The sequence below is a fragment of the Ambystoma mexicanum genome, chromosome 4q, assembly GCF_040938575.1.
Source record: "Ambystoma mexicanum isolate Mex_15411 chromosome 4q, UKY_AmexF1_1, whole genome shotgun sequence".
Classification (NCBI taxonomy): Eukaryota; Metazoa; Chordata; class Amphibia; order Caudata; family Ambystomatidae; genus Ambystoma; species Ambystoma mexicanum.
This window is the reverse complement of record NC_090928.1, coordinates 681683349-681697479: the sequence shown is the minus strand read 5'-3', so window position 1 is coordinate 681697479 and position 14131 is coordinate 681683349. Positions and strand designations below refer to the sequence as shown.

Below are 14131 nucleotides of genomic sequence, written 5' to 3'. Positions count from 1 at the left end.
GTGATTTCCGCGATTTTCTTTTTGTTTTTTTTTTTATTTTATTTTTTTTTAATAGTTTTCTCAATGTTTGCCATTTATTAACTTCTTTTTTTAACCATTTTTAATTTTTCATTTTTTTCAATGGAGACATAATCAATTACAACATGTGATCGCTACAACTTGTTATAAAGCATAGGCCAACTTTCAATTCAGGGTTAACATTACCTGTTGCTGCGTAGATTGTCTCCAATTTCTTCATCTGTCATTTATCATTCCTCCCTCCTCCCCATTGTCCCTTTACAACTTTTGTAACAGTTTTGAAGAGGTAAACAATATTTTAACTTTCAATAAATGTGCAAGAGTATAACTTTTGATATTATGAGTCCACATTATAATTTTGTTGTCTGTTATTATACAATAGGTATCTCCCAGTTTTATCGTTTCATTCTTACTTTCTTTCCCCACTCCTTTCCCCGCTACTTCTCTTGGAAGGGGGGCCAAGTGGATAAGCGTCTCTGCAGTTTCTAATCTCTTTCTCTGTTCTGATGTAAGTGATCGACATATTTCTGAGGGTTCGTGGTTTATAGAAGTAGGCTTCCCTGTCTCCAACAAAGTCTCTGAAGGGGGACCATATAGATAGGTATCTCTGATATGTTTCTGTTCTTATGGCAGTTACCTTCTCCATTGCCATTACTCCCCATAGTTTCATCCACCACCATGGTGTCGTCGGTCCTTCTAGTGTTTTCCACCTTTCCGCTAATGTTGTTCGTGCTGTTGATAGTAAGTGTGTTATTAGCGTGGATATATGCCCCGATGCTGCATATATTCCTTTTGCCTCTACTCCCAGCAGGACCACCTTAGGTGATAGTGGTAAGTCTCTGCCAGTAATGTCTTTGATGTGTCCCAGTATCTCCTTCCAGTAGGTAATTACTTTGGGGCATGTCCACCACATGTGGAATAGATCTCCTCTCCCTCCACATTGTCTCCAACAGTTTGGGGGATATTCTGGATTTATTTTGTGTAGTCTGTGGGGGGACATGTACCATCTGTAGCATAATTTATATGCAGCTTCTTTAATTGCTGTACATTTGGAGGATCTGTGAGCTCTTGTCCATATTTGGTTCCACTAATTTTCCGTTATTGGTTCTCCTATATCTTTTTCCCCAATTCTCTTTATATTTTAGGTTGTCCGTTGGTTGTGCTCCATCGAGCAGTCTGTAGATTCTAGATATCCCCTTCTTTGGTTCACCACCTTGCATTGTTAGTTCCAAGCCTGTTAGGTTTCTCGTTCCCGCTCTTTTCACTGAGGGATGTGAGATCCAGTGTCGTACTTGCGTGTACCTGAACCTTTCATTTTCCCCTAGATCGAATTTCTTTTTGCATTCTAGGAATGGGATTGGGTCGGTGTTTTGGTACATGTCCTGCAGTTGCAAATTGTCCGCGTCTTTTCAGCCTTTCCAGAAACTCTTCTTCAGGCCTGGGGTGAAGTTAATGTTATGTGCTATTGGAGATAGTGGACCCAGTCCTCGTTTGATCTTTTTCATTTGCATGGCTTTGTCCCAGCTACTCGGGGCTGTTTTAGTAGCTCCTAGTAATTTTCCTTCTGCTTCGCGGGCCTTGGGGCTCAGTCCTAGGAGCGCTTTTATCGGGATCTGTGTGGGTGCTTGTTCTATGGCTCTCCATCCTTTGGTGTCGTCTGGGTTAGCCCACTGAAGAATGGAGGCCAAGTGCGCTGCCATGATGTATCTGCCTAGGTCTGGGACCCCCAGGCCTCCCAGGAGTGGGGGACGAGTCAGTGTGCGTCTCTGTATTCTGGGTCTCTTTTTCGCCCATATGAATTTAAATACTGCGTTTTGAAGTTCTTTTATTATCTTTGGTGGGATCGTTGTGGGTATTGAACTCGTCACGTATAGAAGGCGGGGGAGAAGGGTCATCTGCACCGCTGCTATTCTGGCAAACCACGATAATTCCTGATTCTCCAGCATGGGGTCTGGCATGGATTCACATGCTCATGAATATTCCCCGTCGTCAGGCTGGGAATCCTCGGTAAAGAAAAAAACCAGTATCGGTTTCGTTTCTGATCTGTCTTTCGTAGTAATAACCAATCACTGGTCTCTGCGTCATACTGACCACAGCCAATGACTGCCCTCTACCTAAGCACTGCCTCTGGCAGCCATCTTCAGATTTTTACCGCACGTTCATGTGTTGGGATCCTCGTGCTATTGCTCTCGAGCGTTAGTGCTATGTTTTCACGTTTTTTCACAAAAACTTTGTTTTTTTTGGTCAAAAGAGCCTCAAGCTCCACCGACTATCCATCCGATCAACGGGGACCCGTGTCGGATTCGTCTGCGCCCCTCAAGGGTGAAGATTTCGTCGAGCTACGCTTTTGGAGGACTCCAGAAGTTTCTCAGGCCCGGACATGGCTCAGGAGAAGGGAAGCTCGACGCCCGGAAAGCTGTTCAGGATCTGCCCTGGATGCCAGCTGCAGAACGTCTTTAAGGAGGACGAACATTCCTTTTGTCTCTACTGCTTACGTGAGGACAAGACGCACGTGGAGAAGGACTGTGCGTTTTGCGGCAACATGTCGGAGCGGACCATGAAGGACCGCCATCAACGTCTCGCCAACTGGCTGGAAGGGAAGAGCCCGTCAGGCGAGAAGAAGAGGAAGAAATCCGAGCGGTCTTCTAAGACCTTTGAGGACGCCCCGGCGACGGGGGTCCAACACAAGGCCAAGCACCGCGAGTCCGCTGGCACCGGGAGCGCCGAACGGTCGGGCTCTACGGGCGCCAGGCAGGGCGCACCCTCCCCGGCACCTTCAGCCACGAGCCAACGCTCTGGGTCGGGTAAGAGGAAGGGCGAGGCCCCGGTCGAGCTCGAAGGCCCCATCGGAGGGGGAGCGAGGCAGTGTCCCCCCCCCTCAAGGATAAGGCGGTGAGCGCACCTAAGGTGGTGAAGGCCTTAATCCATCCGGCCAAGCCCTCTATCGATACTGTCGCGGCGGCCCTGGCTCAGCCTGTGGAGGCTACACCAGTGGTGGCGACCTCGGGGCTCAGTCTCCCTGCCACCTCGGAGGGAGTCCTCTTTTGTGCCCATCGATAGGACCCCCGTGAAATCCCCGGCGGGGAAGAAAAAGGGGGGGCAGGGCGTCGTCGTAGATTCGGCCTCAACCTCGGAGGAGGAGCTGATTGAGGTCTTAAGCCACGGCTTTGGCGTGGAAGAAGACCGGCCCGTCGGGATGGATCCCGACGCAGGCGACGACGACATCGTCGAGGGTGCCGACGGGGCCCCTGATCGCCCGTCGGATTCCCCTCTGCCAGCGCCGCAAGACAACTCGGCGGCCATTTTGTTGGCTATACAGTCCTTATGTTCAGAGATAAGGACGAGACTACCGTTGCCGACGGAGGAACCTCTCCCGTCGGGGGATCCGGGACCTTCTGGTGTTCCCCCGCCCAAGAAAAGAAGGATTCACCCTCCACCTCCTTTTCAGCCGTCGCGCCCCGTCCAGCCCTCCTCCCCGTCCACCCGAGGGGATGATACGGGGACTGACACGGCAGCGACGGGTACGGACGACGAGGTATACGACGAGGATCTACCGTCGTCACCTCCCACCAGGGCTTCTCCGCCCGACGAGATTGGATCGTTCCACTCCATGATCGCCAGGGCATCCGAGCTTTTCCAACTCTGCCCTGAGGAGAAGAAAAAGGAAGGATTCCTTTATCAACGGCGCAAGGCCAAGAGGAAGACTGTCCTCGCGGTGCCTCTACTGGACGACATTTGGGATGAGGGCCTCGCCCTCCTCAAGAACCCTTCCACGACGCCAGCTAGAAGAGACCGGTACGAGAAGAAGTACCGGGTCTCGGACGCGGCCCCCCTGTGCCTCCGGGCGCAGCCTACTCCGGACTCCGTCGTCTCCGCGGCGGCCAGGAAGAAAGCGGGGGGGGGGTGCGGCCTCCACATCGACTTCCCCACCGGACGGCGAGGGAAAGAAATTGGACGCTATGGGACGCAGGGTCATCTCGTCTGCAGCGACGACGATTAAAGCGGCCAACGCCTTGGCTATCGTGGCCCGCTACGACAGGGAGCTATGGTACAAACTGGCTCCCCTGCTGGACTTCCTACCGGACGACAAGAGGGCGGATGCCCTAGAGATCCTACAGGAAGGTGAGGTGGCGTCGGACCACGCCATCACTATTGCGACGGACATCGCCGACACTGGGTTTCGCCATTTGGGCAACGGCGTGTGCCTTAGGCGGCGTGGATGGCTCAAGGCTACGGACTTCCGTCAAGACGTACAGACCAGAGTCCTGGACATGCCGTTCGATGGGAACAACCTGTTTGGGAAAACAGTGGACGATTCCCTTCAGGCCATTAAAGCGGACACTGAGACGGCCCGGGCCCTTGGGGTTCTGCAGCAACGACGGACGCCCTTTCGGAGCAGCGGAGGCAAGGGCGCCTCCAAAGGTTCCGGTGGCGGTTTCTCCACCTACCGTCAAGCGGCCCGCTCGTCGTCTCAGGAGGCCTACAGAGGACGAGGCAAGTCTGGCGGACCCCGCCGTCGTCGCCAAGGAGGTCAAGGCGGCAAAGCCTCGTCGAAACAGGATTGAACCGGCCGTGGGGTCGGGCCCCCACCGAAGCACCCCGGTGGGAGGCCGGCTGGCGAGCTTCGTCAGCGTGTGGGAGTCCATCTCCACCGACCGTTGGGTGCTGGACGCCTTAGCCCGGGGCCACGCGCTCGAGTTTCAAAGAAGGTGCCCGCGCGTCCCCCCCCGTGGCCAAGAAAGAGTTTCACGTCCCTCAGCTTCTCCTGGAGGTAAAGGCGATGCTCAGGAAGGGCGCCATCAAACTCGTCCCAAAGAGGCTTCGGGGCTCCGGAGTTTACTCGAGATACTTCCTCGTAAAGAAGAAGACGGGAGGATGGCGCCCCATCCTAGACCTGCGACGTCTGAACAAGTTCATCAAGGCGCAGAAGTTCCGGATGGTCACACTCCAGCACGTCCTGGGTCAGCTGGAGGAAGGAGACTTCCTGTCGTCGTTGGACTTGGAGGATGCCTACTTCCGTATTCCCATCCTAGAGGGGCACCGAAAATTCCTCAGGTTTGTGGTCCAAGGGCGTCACTACCAGTTCAAAGCCCTCCCCTTCGGACTACGGTCGGCACCCAGGGTATTCACCAAGTGCCTTGCACCGGTGGCGGCGCAGCTGCGCCGCGAGGGGATCCACGTCTACCCCTACCTGGACGACTGGCTCATCCGAGCCAAGACGAAGGAGCTCGCCGTGGAGCACACGGCAAGGACCGTCCAACTTCTCACGGACCTGGGATTCTCCGTGAACTACGCCAAGTCCCACCTGGTATCCGCGCAAAACGCACTGTTTCTGGGAGCGAAGCTCGACACAGTGTCCCTTCTGGCCTCCCCGTCGGAGGAAAGGACCAGGTCCATCCTGGGCAAGGTACAGCGGATGTTGGTTTCCGACGCGGCCAAGGTGAGGTCCATCAAGTCCCTCCTCGGAATGATGTCTTCCTGCATCTACCTCATTCCCATGTGCAGGCTCCGGATGCGCCCGTTGCAGGAGTTCCTGGACGCGCGCTGGATCCAAACGACGGGCAGCTTCGAGGAGAGGATCACACTCGACGAGAGTTTCCGCCGAGCGATCCGGTGGTGGGGCAACCGCGCGCATCTGACGGCGGGCATGGACTTCCAGACCCCAGACCACCAGGAGACAGTGACCACGGTTGCCTCCCTGGAAGGGTGGGGAGCGCACACCGAAAATCTGCACGCGAGAGGCCTTTGGCGCCCGACGGAGAAGTCCCTCCATATCAACGTCCTGGAGCTCCGTGCAGTGTTCTGGGCCCTCAGGTCCTTCCTTCCGTCCCTCAAGGGCAAGGTGGTGAGGATCTTCACCGACAACACCACCACCATGTTTTACATCAGGAAACAGGGCGGAACCAGGTCCCCAACGCTGTCCAGGGAGGCGCAGGACCTGTGGCATTGGGCCGTCGCCCAAAGGATGTTTCTGGTGCCGTTTCATCTGGCAGGGATAAAAAACACCATCGCCGACTCACTCAGCAGGGAGCTGCGCTCGTGCCACGAGTGGGAACTACGGCAGGATCTAGTGGATCGCCTCTTCCGACGGTGGGGCACACCCCAGATCGACCTGTTCGCGACGGCGAATAACTCCAAGTGCCGGAGGTTCGCCAGCAGGTTTCCCCAGGCGAGGAGCATGGGCGATGCTTTCTCGTTCCCCTGGGAGGGCCTGTTCCTCTACGCGTTCCCTCCTTTGCCACTGCTAATCCGGCTCGTCAACCAGCTCAAGAGGTCACGGTGCAGGATGATCCTCGTTGCACCTGCGTGGCCGAGGCAGATATGGTTCCCGGACCTTCTGGACTTGTCAGCGTCCCCGCCAATCAAGCTGCCGGCGGACGCGGATCTACTCTCCAGGGAAGCAGGCGCCATCCTCCACCACGACCTGAAATCGCTGAACTTGCAGGCCTGGCTCCTGCAGCGCTAGAGTTTGGAGGATACGACATACCGGCCGACTGCAGAGAGGTTCTTGCAAAGGCCAGGGCGTCCTCGACTCTTAAATGCTACGGACACAAATGGAAGAGGTTCTCTGTCTGGTGCCACGCACAGAAGATTAACCCTCTACGGATTACGGCTCCCCAGGTACTGCCGTACCTGCTGACACTGGCCAAAGCTGGACTGGCACACGCGTCCATCAAGATTCATCTTGCTGCGATCTCCCGATACACCAGAACCACGGGCCGGACGTCCTTGTGGTCTCATCGTCTGGTGAAAGAGTTCATGAAGGGACTATTCAGATCGTTCCCGCCGGTGAAGGCTCCGGCCCCGGCGTGGGAGCTCAACGTGGTGCTGACCAAGCTCATGGGACCTCCGTTCGAGCCTCTGCACTCGGCCCCGTTGAAGTTTCTGTCGTGGAAAACAGCGTTTCTTGTGGCCATCACCTCCGCACGACGGGTGGGAGAGATCCAGGCCCTTTCATGCAAGGCCCCGTACTTGACTTTTCACGACACGAGGGTAGTGCTCAGGACGCACCCCTCCTTCATGCCCAAGGTACCGTCGGACTTCCATCTCAACGAACCCTTGGTGTTGCCTGTGTTGTTCCCGTCGCCTTCGTCGCCGGCTGAGAGGACTTTGCACTCGCTGGATGTGGCTAGAGCGCTGAAGTTCTACGTGGACCGCACAAAGTGTTTTCGGAAGACGTCACAACTCTTTGTGAACTTTGGACCTGTCAATCAAGGGAAGGCTCTCTCGAAGGCTTCCATTTCCAGATGGCTCTCCGGCTGTATCATGTACTGTCATCGGTTGGCAAACCGACCGCTGCCTGGCCGTCCGAGAGCCCATTCCACCAGAGCGATCGCAGCTACCACGGCGTTCCTTTCTGGTGTGCCCCTGCTGGACATATGCAGGGCTGCTACGTGGAGGTCGACGCACACCTTCATGAAATTCTACTGCGTCGATCGGGATTCCAGGGAGGAGTCCAGGGTCGGCCAAGCAGTGCTGCGCAACCTGTTCGCCTGAGGTGAGCCTGGTGAGGAGGTAAGATGCTTAATGTTGAGTTTGATGTACTGCTTAATGTTGAGCCTTTGCCACCTCCCGTGGTTGTGCATGTGTGTACTGCTATGTATTCTTTATTCATGAGCATGTGAATCCATGCCAGACCCCATGCTGGAGAAGGAACAAGTTACTTACCTGTAACTGTTGTTCTCCAGCATGGGTCTGGCATGGATTCACATGCGAACCCTCCCGCCTACCCCTCTGCGGCTCTTCACTTGGTCATACTGCCACTTCACGTGCTTCCAAATCTGAAGATGGCTGCCAGAGGCGGTGCTTAGGTAGAGGGCAGTCATTGGCTGTGGTCAGTATGACGCAGAGACCAGTGATTGGTTATTACTACGAAAGACAGATCAGAAACGAAACTGATACTGGTTTTTTTCTTTACCGAGGATTCCCAGCCTGACGACGGGGAATATTCATGAGCATGTGAATCCATGCCAGACCCATGCTGGAGAACAACAGTTACAGGTAAGTAACTTGTTCCTTATCCCATCTCAGCAGGTCCGCTTTTAGTTGTTTCCAGAGAGAGGGGATGTTTGATTTATAGAAGTCCTCGAATTTCTTGGCCAGTTGAACTCCCAAGTATTCTAGCGTGTTTTCCTCCCATTCAGGGGGAATCTTTGCTTCATGCAGTTTATTGTAGTTGCGCCTTCAGTTATGTTTAGTGCCTTTTGATTTATTGTAGTTGATTGAAAATCCAGATATGGTGGCAAATTCTTCCAGTGTCTCCACGGCTTTCGGTAGTGTATTCGTAGTATCTCCCATATAGAGCATCACATCATCAGCATACAATGCTATTTTCTGCGGGGTCTCTTTGATTTGCACTCCTTTTATGTCAGGGTTTCCTCTGTATCTTGCTGCTAGCGGTTCCATAGCCATCGCAAATATTAGTGGAGATGGGGGGCAGCCCTGGCGCGTACCCCTTCGTAGCTCCACTTGTTTTGAGTCGCAGGCAGGTATCCGAAATGATGTAGATGGGCGTTGAAAATTTGCCAGGAACATTCTGCTGAATAGTGTTCCGCATCCGAAATTTCCCAGGATCATCTTTAGGTATTCCCAGTCCAAGCTGTCGATAGCCCGTGAGGCGTCCAGGGCAGCTATTGCAAATTTCTGGTTTGTCCGTCTCCCCCATTCGATCACGTCTATGGCTCTTCTGACATTATCTTGGGTGTGTCGTCCCTTGGCAAAACCTGCTTGGTCCTCGTGGATAATATCTGGGAGGATCTGAGATAGCCTATTCGCTAGTATCCTTGTGTATAGCTTTGTATCTGTGTTCAGGAGTGCTTTCGGGCGGTAACTTGAGCATTCAGTGGGATCTTTGTTTGGTTTCAGGGCAAGGATCGTGGAGGATCTTGTCATATCTGAGGAGATCGGTCCGGTGTCTCTAATTGTGTTGAAGAGTCGTGTGAGGGGGCCCAGTAGTTGCATACGGAATATTTTGTAGTAGGCCTTTCCGAAGCCGTCTGGACCCTGGGGTCTTGTTCCTTGGTAGTGAGGAGATAGCTTCATTGATTTCTTGAGCTGTAAATGGCCTCCCCAGGATTTCCGCATCCTTGTCCGAGATTTGGGGTAGACTCGTGGCCAGCAGGCAGGATTTTTGGTCTGACGCGTTTAGGTTTGTTCCCTGTAGTAGTTCTTCATGGAATCGGACCATTATTTCTCTTTTCTCTTCCTCTTTTGTGATCTTGTCTCCTTTTTCATTTCTTAAGGCAACTATATAGTTACGGGATTTCTGTTTGTTTAATTTGGCCGCTAGAAATTTATTTGCCTCGCCGCCGTGGACGTAGTGTGATTGTTTCGTATTCAGCAACGTCTGTGCCACCGCGTCCGCAGTGTGACTTTCTAGTTGGGCACGAACCTTCTCTAGCTCTCGCCAGGATTTCTGCGTTTGTCGGGTCTTGTGATTTTTCTTCTTTTAGGGCTAGTTCCATCTTCCGGGTTAGTATTGCTCGTTCCCTACAGTATACTGCTGCTTGGGCCATGAATTCTCCCCGGATTACAGCCTTCCCCACATCCCAGATTGTCTTCCAGTCAACCTCGTCGTTGTCGTTCTCTTTGAAATAGTTATTTATGGGCTAGGTCGCGCAGGATCAGTTTGTTGAGTCTCCACGGTGGGCGTTGCTTATTTCCCCCTCCGTCTATTTCCAGGCGAACTATTACTGGGGCGTGATCCGTAATATATTGTGTTCCAATTTCCACCTTAGTCACTTGGGGGATTAGAGTTGCTGAAACCAGGATCATGTCTATTCTGGAGTATCCTCTGTGTACCCCAGAATAATGAGTGTATTCTCTCGTGTCTCCTTGGAAGAAGTGCCAAGTCTCGATTACTTCTAGCTCTCTGAGGAACTTTGCCAGCGCCTGTCTGTTTCTCTGGTCGGCTGCCATAGGGGGCAGGGTTTTGTCGAGGTTCGGATCCATTATGCAGTTGAAATCCCCTCCTATGATTATTTGACCTTCACACCAACTCCCTATTTTCAGTAGGAGATCTGGGATGTATCGGTCTTGCTTGTCATTAGGGGCGTATATCGTCAGGATTGTGTAGGCCTTCCCTTTTATAGTTCCTTTGATTCCCAGGTATCTCCCTTCAGTATCACTAATCATCTGTTGCTTTTGGAAGTTCAGTCCCTTAGCCAGCAGTATTGCGACCCCTTTTGTTTTTGTGTTGCTAGAGGCGAAGTATTGTTGTGGGAATGCCTTGTTACGCATTCTCTTTTCATCCGTTTTCAAGAGGTGGGTTTCTTGAAGGAGCGCTATCTTTGCCAGCATATTCTCGAGCCTGTTGAGAATCGCACGTCGTTTCCGGGGGGAGTTCAGTCCTTGTACATTTAGCGATACGATCAATGTATCTGCTATTTTTGTATGTAATATGTTTGTTGCTTCCGTCTTTTGGTGTGTCTTGTTTTGGGTTAGTTTGAGGTGGCCCACCTACTGTGGTCAGGTGTTTCCTCTGTTTCTCTTTCAGTTGCTTCTTTATTTAGTGTCTTCTTCAGGGTGTTTCGTTCGTGATATTTGAAGGGACCTGCCAGTTTCTTTTCTCTGTTAGGTCTTCTTTTCCTCTCGGATGACCATTCCCATTGGTTATTTTGGCTGCTGGGTGCACTCTTTTGTGGGCTAGTTTCGCTTTGGCTTTGTTCCTCCTCAATTTGTAGTATTGAAAGGCCTTCTTCGCATGTACTGATCCTTCTTTGTTTCTCTTTCCAGGGGAAGGCTAGTCCAAAGGGGAATGTCCATCTGTATGCGATTTGTTTGGCTTGTAGTGCTTTTGTGACCGGTTGCATAAGCTTCCTTTTATGTAGGGTGATCAGCGCTAGGTCCTGGTACAGTTGGATTCGCCCTCCATTGATTGTTAGTTCTTTGTGGGTACGTGCAGCTCTTAAGATGTCTTCTTTCAGACTATAGGAGGTCATGGCGATAAGAACATCCCTAGGTCTTACTCCTGGTTCATTCCTTTTTGGGCCCACTCGGTGGATTCTGTCAAATTCAAATCTCTCTGGGGGGGGGGTGTCGTTTAGGATGCTGCTAAAGCAGTGTTGCATGGTGTCTCGTAGGTCTTTAACTTGGATCGTCTCTGGGAGGCCCTTGACCCGGATGTTGGATTTTCCAGATCTTCTTTGGATCTCTAGGTTATTTGTAGCTCTGGCGACCTGGTCTAGTAGGCTATTGTATTGCTTTGCTTCCTCTGCCATATGTGAGAGTCCATTTTCGAGTGTGTCAACTCTGCCTCAAAGTTCGTCTATTTCCTGTCGTACCTCTTTCAGGGATGTCTTCAGGTCTTCTTTCATTGTTTCTAGTTGAGTCTGGAGTGTGTTTGTAATCCTGGATTCCATGCCCCTGAGGCAGTCAAGTAGTTCTTCCTTATTTATAGCCATATCAGAATTGTTAGGCGTCGTTGGTTCTCCCTGGTCCAGAGGTTCTTGGGGGGCACTTTGTTGTGATGTGCTCCAGCAGCTTTCTAGTAAACGACTTTGGTTTTTCGCTGGTGTCTTGGATCTTGTTTGAGGGGTTTTCCCTTTAATCCCGTGCATCAGGTTCTCTCCCCGTTGAGACTCTGTGTGGGCCTCCTGATACTTGTTTTCATGGGTCTCTGCTAGGGATAGCTCCGTCCGATTAGGTTTTCTCAGCGGTATTCCGTGTGGTTGGGTTTGTTAGTGTCCCCAAACACCAAGCCGGGCTGATCAATGGGGTGCAGAGGGCACCTATCACAACTTGTGGGGTATCCCCAGATAGTCACATTTTATTTACTGGGGAGAGGGGACCCGGGGCGCGCTCCCGCATCAGCCCGAGGTGGTGGCGGGGCTCAGTCGGGGGGGTCAGTACCTTCTCGGGTGGTGTTGGACTCTAGGAGGGGGCGCACTCCCAGCCTGCCCCCCCGCTCCTTACCTCTCCCCGGTGTTTGCGCTGGTCGGGAGCATCTCTGCCACTGCCGCCGGGCGTTTTAAGGCCTGCTGGGTGTCTTTCACTTGCGCTGCGTGGACTGCACTGGTGGTCTCAAGAGTCCAATATACTGTTGGGGCAGTAGGCACTCCTCACCTCACTTTTTTTCTCCTTGGGGTTCCGTGTGTAGTGGGTGTCTGGGCGCGCTCCCGCGTTGGCACAGACGTTGATGAGGCCCCCTTATGAACTCTCTTATGAGCGTCCCAGGGTAGGAGCGGGTCTGCTATATGTCACCAGTTGGATGGGCTTGGGGGGGGAGGTTTGGGGGGTTCTGGTGTGGGGCTCTCTCGACTCAATGTGGCGTCCTGCGGGCGGCGGTATCATGGGCCCTGTTGTGCCACAATGGAGTAGCCTGGGCCAACCTTGGTGGGGCGTGTAGTCGGAGACCTCTGAATCTTCTGGCGACACCTGTCTCTGAGTGGCAGAGAAGGGGGCACACCCTCTCACCGGAGGACGGATAAATAGTGCAGGGGGTTGGCGGTAAGCAGTTTACTGGATTGCTTTGCTTCGGGGTGCCTGTTATGTTGTACGGGGTGGATCACCTCATCAGCTATCCTGAGGAGGCGCCTTGGCACAGGCGAGGAGCAGGCCAGATGGGGCTCAGTTTAGGGTGAGATGTGCTGCGGCACCCTGGGGTCTCCTGCTGCTGCGGCAGCACGGGGGGACCACAGGCTGTATATTTCAGTGGTGGCAGTCAATGCAGCACAGGCCGGCTCGCTGGACGAGGAAGAGGGATGTCGTGATGTCAGGCTCCCAGACGGTCAGGCAGGCCGCGGGATGAAGGAGGTAGGGAGTGCCAGAGGCCCAGGTGGCGCGGCCAGAGCAGATCAAGGGCACGCCACTGCCCACTCTGGATTGGGGAAGTTGGTGGGGTGCCCCAGGTGCAGGGTCGTAATCTGGAGAGGAAGGGCAGATTGCGCCCTTGGTTTGGCAGGTATATCCAGCGCGTGGAGACCGATGGAGGGGGGACGCCGCTGTGGAGTTCCCCAGATATAAGGCTGCACTCAGGTCTGAAGTAGTGTCCCCAGCCAGGAGGGTCCTTGATGAGTGGGCGGCACAGGGGCGCCTATGCAGCAGCAGAAGAGGCCCTCCAGTGCAGGATGTTAGGGGCCAGTTGGAGTGGAGCAAAGCAGGGTCCGAACTCCAAGAGGGGGGGGGGGACGCAGGGTGTGCTGCAACCGGTCCCCCAGCTCCTCACCTGTAGTGAAGAGACAGTGGTATGGGCCCAAAGCAGGGCAAAGCGCTGATGGCAGCCACCCGCTCCAGTGGTGGCACGGTGCAGGGGGAGTTAGATGGCGGATCCTTATGAGGGCAGCAGGAACTGTGCGTGTGGAGATCCACGGGATGGGGCACCATCCAGCCCTGCGGGTGTCGCAGGCTGTTGGTCCGGTGGCCCAGGTAGAGAAGGCGCCGGATGGGCAGTGTAGAGATGCCCTGCTCGCGCGAGCTGCCAAGGACACCAGGCAGGAAGTTCGTGGAGTGTCGCTCCAGCGGCGGCGTGGTGTGGGGAGAGCGGCCTCCTGGTCACTGTGAGGCCCCAAGGGGCTGCGCATGCTGATGGCCGAGGGGGGGCACCAGCCCGCCCCTCAGATGTGGGAGTTCGCCGGCCCAGCAGTCCGGGTGGTGCAGCCGGCGGCCAGGTAGCGCAGGGCCGCTCCTCCCGCGTATTGCCAGGCGAGCCGATGGATGGCCGAGGAGCGTCGCTCTGGCGGGCGCTGGAAGGCGGCCTGACTTCCACAGCCAGGAGGCACCTCGGGCTGTGTGGCACTGGTCCCGCAGGGGCAGGGGACAGGGCGGTGATCTGAGGCGGGAGGCCTCTCCAGGTGACCACGGGCAGGGCAGCGGCAGGTCTCGTCCGCGAGACCCCGCAGAGGAGGCCGCACAGCAAACTGAGGATCGGGTGCCCGTGTCTCGGGCCCCAGGCACTGATTCTCCTCCAAACTTCAGGCACACGGAGAGGAGGGTGCCAGCAATCAGACCGTAGCTGGATGGTCGGGAACACTGCGGATGAGCGCCGATATTTGGCGGATAAAGGCAGGCAGAGACGGAGCTCACAAGCTAAGCAGCCATTTTCTGGGCTGCTCAACAGCGCCCCCCCGATTTACGCGATCTTACCCACTCTTAACCAATTAACGGACCAATTAGA

General features: G+C 54.2%; 1 protein-coding gene across 2 annotated transcripts in view; it reads left to right on the top strand.

Moving 5' to 3' along the window:
* GPCPD1 (glycerophosphocholine phosphodiesterase 1) overlaps nucleotides 1-14131 on the top strand; it is a 1217556-nt gene that overhangs the window by 611333 nt on the left and 592092 nt on the right. The window lies entirely within an intron of this gene.